A 6,000-nucleotide genomic window follows, 5' to 3' on the forward strand; every position below is an offset into this window, starting at 1 on the left:
ATTCAATTTCAAAATTATGAATGTATATTATTACTATTATTTATTTAATAATAAATCTTGTATATAACACAGTATTTTTTACACCAGAGCAATACAGCGGCAACACTGGCAACGTATCTGCTGCTCGCTCCGAGTCTAATCTCGGGTTCACACGGTGATCTGTCACTCACACCGACTTGTTCATATCCCTGCTGGTCTCCGTCTGACGCTCGTCTGCAGCAGGAGTCCTGGAGCCTGGAGGGACTTCACCCACAGCAGGGGTCGCAGCAGGGTCACTGAGAGACGATTGCCCCGGGGACCACACAAGGTCGACAAAGGTCACCTGCGAGAAGAGGTACGACTGCCTCAGAATCCCTTCAACAGTTCAGGTGAATAGAATATTATTTACTTGGTTTCCACTGACAGTATCTTCCCAAAATAAAATCTATTTATTTTTTCATTTTTATTGTTGGACATGGATGTTTTTCCATTTATTAATTAATTTTATCACCCTTTTATCCATAAAGACTTTAATTAAATTATTATAATTGTATATATTTGTTTTATATTGTTGGAAAATGACAACCTTTAACCCAGATATTCCAACGTGGCTCAAATATTGATCTAATGTTTTATAAAAAGAAAGATCAATGAAAAGATGGAAAACATTATAGAAAATTAAATTAAATAATAATAAGAATTAACTTTTTGTGAAATCAAAACAAAATTGATTTAATAAAGAAAAACAGAGTTGGTCCAGTAATGGTTTATAAATAATGCTACAAGAAAAGTCTTTGTAGAAATAACACCTGAAGAAGAGGAACATAGACGTATAAGCAGACAAAAAAATGGAAATTAAATACATTAAAAAAAATATATATATATATATATATATGTATATTAAAATAGTTGCATTAAAACTTCAGGTCAACCCTAAGGGGGGTAAAAAAAATTCAAAGACCCGAATATATGACTAAAAAAAGATGTAAAAAGAAATGTATATCTATGATGAAGATGTTAATCTTTGTATCAGTTTTCCTTTATTTCCTTTTTTTTGCATTACTTCCTTTGATCTATATCTTATATTTGCACTTTGTCATTACTTGCACTTTGTTCTTTTTATTTGCACTTTCTTCTTATTTTTAATTAAATTATCTTGTGCTTTGTGCTGTAAACCCAAGTTCCCGAAGGATTAATAAAGTCAATCTAATCTATTCAGGAATACAAATAATCCTTGAAAAAACCCAAAGATAAACAATGATTATAAAAGAAAACAAACACAAGTTTAAAAGGAAAAGTAATCACAATAAACTCACAGCTCCAATGTTGCATTTAAGATTATTGTGTCCGAATGAAATGTATGAAGATTAAAATCAAATATTAACGATGGAAAGTGACATTATTTGATCTGCTTCTACTCTTATTGACTTTATTCCTGAAAGTATGTTTGTGTTTCACTAGCAAACGATCGACTACATCATAGTTTCTCAACTAGAGTGGTTTCCTCAGCAGGAGAACCTGAAGTGAGTGTGAGCGCAGACATGAAACGAACCCTCGCGATGACGGATTGCTTGTTCAAGTCGAGACGAACGATGTCTCCGGCGCGGGTCAGCGGCGACGTTGTTCCACGCGGCATAAAACTGGATCTGGGTCACGGTTACAGTCGCCGGCGTTTATTAGCTCGGTAATGATGATGGAGCTGAAATGAGGAAAGATATTAAATTGTTCATAAAGCTTGATCAGGCCCGCGGGCGAGACGCTCCCTTGGCTCAGGTGCCCTACTTGATCTTAATGAGATGTAAAATCAAAATGATGTCACAGAGTTGTCGCAATAATTCATCCAGACACACTTTTCTCCGTCCTCTCTCCCTTGACCACCACTTGAGCCAACATTTACTCAAAACTTACAAAAACTTAACATAAAAGAGAGTTCAAATAAGATGCATCAAAAATGGATTTTTTAAAATCAGATTTAACTAATAAAAAGCTTTAATTAAAGTCAAAAGTACAACTAAAGCGTTTGATTTGAGGAAGCTTCATGAAGCAGTGTCATTCATTTCAGAGTCCACTAGATGGCGGTCTTTAATCTATAATCCCTTTTTAATTAATGAATTAATTATTTTTTTTACTGTGGTTATATTAAAATTTTAGTTAAAAAGATACATCTATATTTATCGATAATAAGACATGCATTCATTTGAAAAGAGATATTTCTTTTTTTTGTCTTTTAAAACAAACTAATATTGATTATGACAAAAGTTATGGATAAGTTATTTGGATAAAATAAATAAAAGTGATTGAGGAAATAACCATGTGGGACAAAAATAAGAACCATAGTCATGATATTAATGAAAATAAAATATAAAAACAAATGTGTTTGACCCAGATATAACACCAGGAATACCTCAAAAACATTTATTTTCGGGCCGTTGGGTCACCTTGACCCAGATATAACACCAGGGATACCTCAAAAACATTTATTTTCGGGCTGTTGGGTCACCTTGACCATGAGATAACACAAAATATACCTCAAACTAATTTATTTTCTTGCCTTCGGGTCACCTTGACCTTGAGATAACACCAGGGATACCTTAAGCACATTTATTTTCGGTCCTTCGGGTCACCTGGACCCTGAGATAACACAAGGGATACCTCGCAGGCATTTATTTTCGGGCCTTCGGGTCACCTTGACCCTGAGATAACACCAGGGATACCTTTAACAAATTTATTTTCGGGGCTTTGGGTCACATTGACCCTGAGATAACATCAGTGATACCTTTAAAATTTTTATTTCCGGGGCTTTGGGTCACATTGACCCTGAGATAACACCAGTGATACCTTTAACACATTTATTTTCGGGGCTTTGGGTCACCTGGACCCTGAGATAACACAAGGGATACCTCGCAGACATTTATTTTCGGGCCTTCAGGTCACCTTGACCCTGAGATAACACCAGGGATACCTTAAACACATTTATTTTCAGTCCTTCGGGTCACCTGGACCCTGAGATAACACAAGGGATACCTTTAACAAATTTATTTTCGGGGCTTTGGGTCACATTGACCCAGAGATAACACCAGGGATACCTCAAAAACATTTATTTTCGGGCTTTTGCGTCACCTTGACCCATAGGTCACACAAGGGATAGCTCCAACACATTTATTTCCGGGCCTTTGGGTCACCTGGACCCAGGGAGTACACAAGGGATACCTCAAACAGATTCACTTTCGGGCCTTTGGGGCACCTTGACCCAGGGAGTACACCAGGAATACCCCAAACACATTTATTTCCGGGCCTTTGATTACACAAATCACAGGGAAATAAACACATTTAATTCAATGGAATCAAATTGTATTAAAATGTAAATGTATTATGATTCTTTGTGACGTGTGTGTGTGTGTGTGTGTGCGTGTGTGTGTGTGTGTGTGTGCGTGTGTGTGTGTGTGTGTGTGTGTGTGTGTGTGTGTGTGTGTCTACCAGTATATGAGGGAAATTGTAACTATATGGAAGCTAACAACAGCAATAACACCCTAAAACAGGTATATACAACAAAACTGAGCACAAAAAACAATCGCCAATTTCAACTTTACGATATAAAAAGACAAACTTTTGAAGCGCCTGAAGGGTGTGATCCCACAGCGAGTGTGTGTGTGTGTGTGTGTGTGTGTGTGTATGTGTGTGTGTGTGGGGGTGGGGGGGGGCGGGGAGATCAATACCCGCTGTGTGCGACTGCGACTGTGTGTCCTTTACTGAGCTCATCAGCGAAAGTTTGTGGGGTTTATTTGGTGGAAGATCCAACTGGCAAAAAGAACACCGGGCTGCCCGCCAGTGAGTGGGCATGAGGTGAGAAAAGGGAATGGCCTCACTCCATCACCAGCTGTGTGTGTTTGTTTCCCCGTGTGTGTGTGTGTGCGTCGAAAAAAAAAGTCCATCACAGCGGCCGTTCGACCGAGATTGTCAGGTCGTTTCCAGGCGCCATCCATGTGTGCCGGATATTGACAGGTCCCAGCACGAGCGAGGAAAAAATCCCCTGCTGACCCCTGCATGTGTCACTCAACTCTCACGCCACGTTTCAGATCTTAAGAACGGCTTCTTTAAATGACGAGCTCTCACTTCACACACACGCACACACACGCACACGCACACACGAGTGTAGGTGCACAAGAGCGATAACAGGCGAGCAGGTTGATTGTGATTTTTATTGGGGTCTCACTGCGAGCTCCACCTGTTCCTGTAACACAGTCAACAACTATTAATGCTCAGTTCACGTGACACTTTTGAAAACTTTCTGTCTCGATTTGAGCGTCGCACTCGTCCGCTCGTCCGTGAACAGTTTTTTTCTTCTATTTAAATTGTTTTCTTTTTAATTCTGACCCAATCTAGTCGGCCTCATCCATAGTCAAGGTTGAATAAGAGACAAAATACTGGTCATTTTCACCAATTTCGCCATTTCCATGAACTGACTTGTTACTATCTGGACCAATTACATTTCCTCAGGGGCCCCACATATATACTGTGACTATTTCAGGGGCCTTCAAACCAAAAGAGAGGAGGGAAGAGATGAAATATAATAGAAAAACTTTAAAAATAGAAGCAAGTAAGGATGGTAAAGAATAAAATATCAACATAAAAAAAACCTTACATATATATATGAACTTTTTGTGTAAAATAAACTGATTGAAAAATAATATTTTCCACTTAATATTGTGTCAATATTTTCTACATTTATTTTGAGTGGCAATTAAAAAAAAAAAAAAAAAAGTCAGGAAAAAGGGGAAAGGATAAAATCTGAAAGAAAGTTGTTTTTGTAGAGTTAATACACTAATAATACAACTGTTTGCTGTCGGAAAAACTACTCAAGACAGTATATTTGTGTATTTACGGGGCCAGCAGAGGTAAATTCACTGCTTGGACTGGCCCCCAAACTGCAGGTTAACTCGCATTATATCGGGGGTTCAAACTCAGGCGGGCAAAAATATTTAAACAATACAAGTCAAGGGATGAAAAAAAAACTGTAACAGGAAGTAATACTGTGATTGTGTTAAATTGATTTATATTAATTTATATTTAGATATTAGGATGTTATCCTAATTTTCTTACTTTGGTTTGGGCTTCTCTGTAAATTATATAATAATCTCTTTTCCTCATCCTAAACAATTAAACATCTTTATTGGAAAAAAATGAACATTAATGTACTTTGAGCAAACAATTGGTCATGCCACAAAAAAAACTACATAGCAGTATTTTTAGAACGTATTAATTAAAATATGAAATACAAAATATATCCCAGTTGATAAAGTGATGAATTTCCTTCAATTCCTTCAACATCTGAAATTGTACCAAGATGTTAAGATTTTGGTAAAGACCAGAAAGAGTTGGTATTGTAATCTGTAATGTAAAGATCTGATTTTCAAGGTTCTTTAATTTATGACTGGAAGAAGCAGGATACAGTATAAAATCTGGTTAAATTCTTTAAATAAATGAACTAAATTGAACCTATTACTTTCCACTATATCCACCTTCATCCAATATTGCACTGTTCTTACACTATTTTAGTATTTTTTGTATATATATATTCTGTCTATTACAGTCGGATAAAAAAATCATCGTATATTGTTGATATATAGTTTGCCAATGAAGCCGTTTGTGATTCTGGTTATTAAAACAAAAGTTGGTAATAAAAATATAAGAAAAAGATAAATCTAAATAAAAAACCCACCAAAATAAAATCCATTACTAAGAGTTCTGGAAGCTTCACAACAACGTTAGCTAGCACAGCAGTTAGCCACTGTGGCTACAAGTGAATGCTAACATGTCAGTGGTGGCCCAAACAACAAAACAAGTCTCTCTATTTCAACTAAAATGAGATGCTTTTTGTTTTAAAAAAAGAAGTGGAAGCTGGTCATTTGAAGGATTAGTCTGCTCGGAAATAATGCTAAGCTAATGTGTCGTCTATTGGCGGGAAACGCTGTCCACAAGTAGTTTTGTTGCAAATGTTTGTTTCTGTTAATCAATACAATA

Source organism: Callionymus lyra, chromosome 7, assembly GCF_982586985.1.
Source record: "Callionymus lyra chromosome 7, fCalLyr1.hap1.1, whole genome shotgun sequence".
Lineage (NCBI taxonomy): Eukaryota > Metazoa > Chordata > Actinopteri > Syngnathiformes > Callionymidae > Callionymus > Callionymus lyra.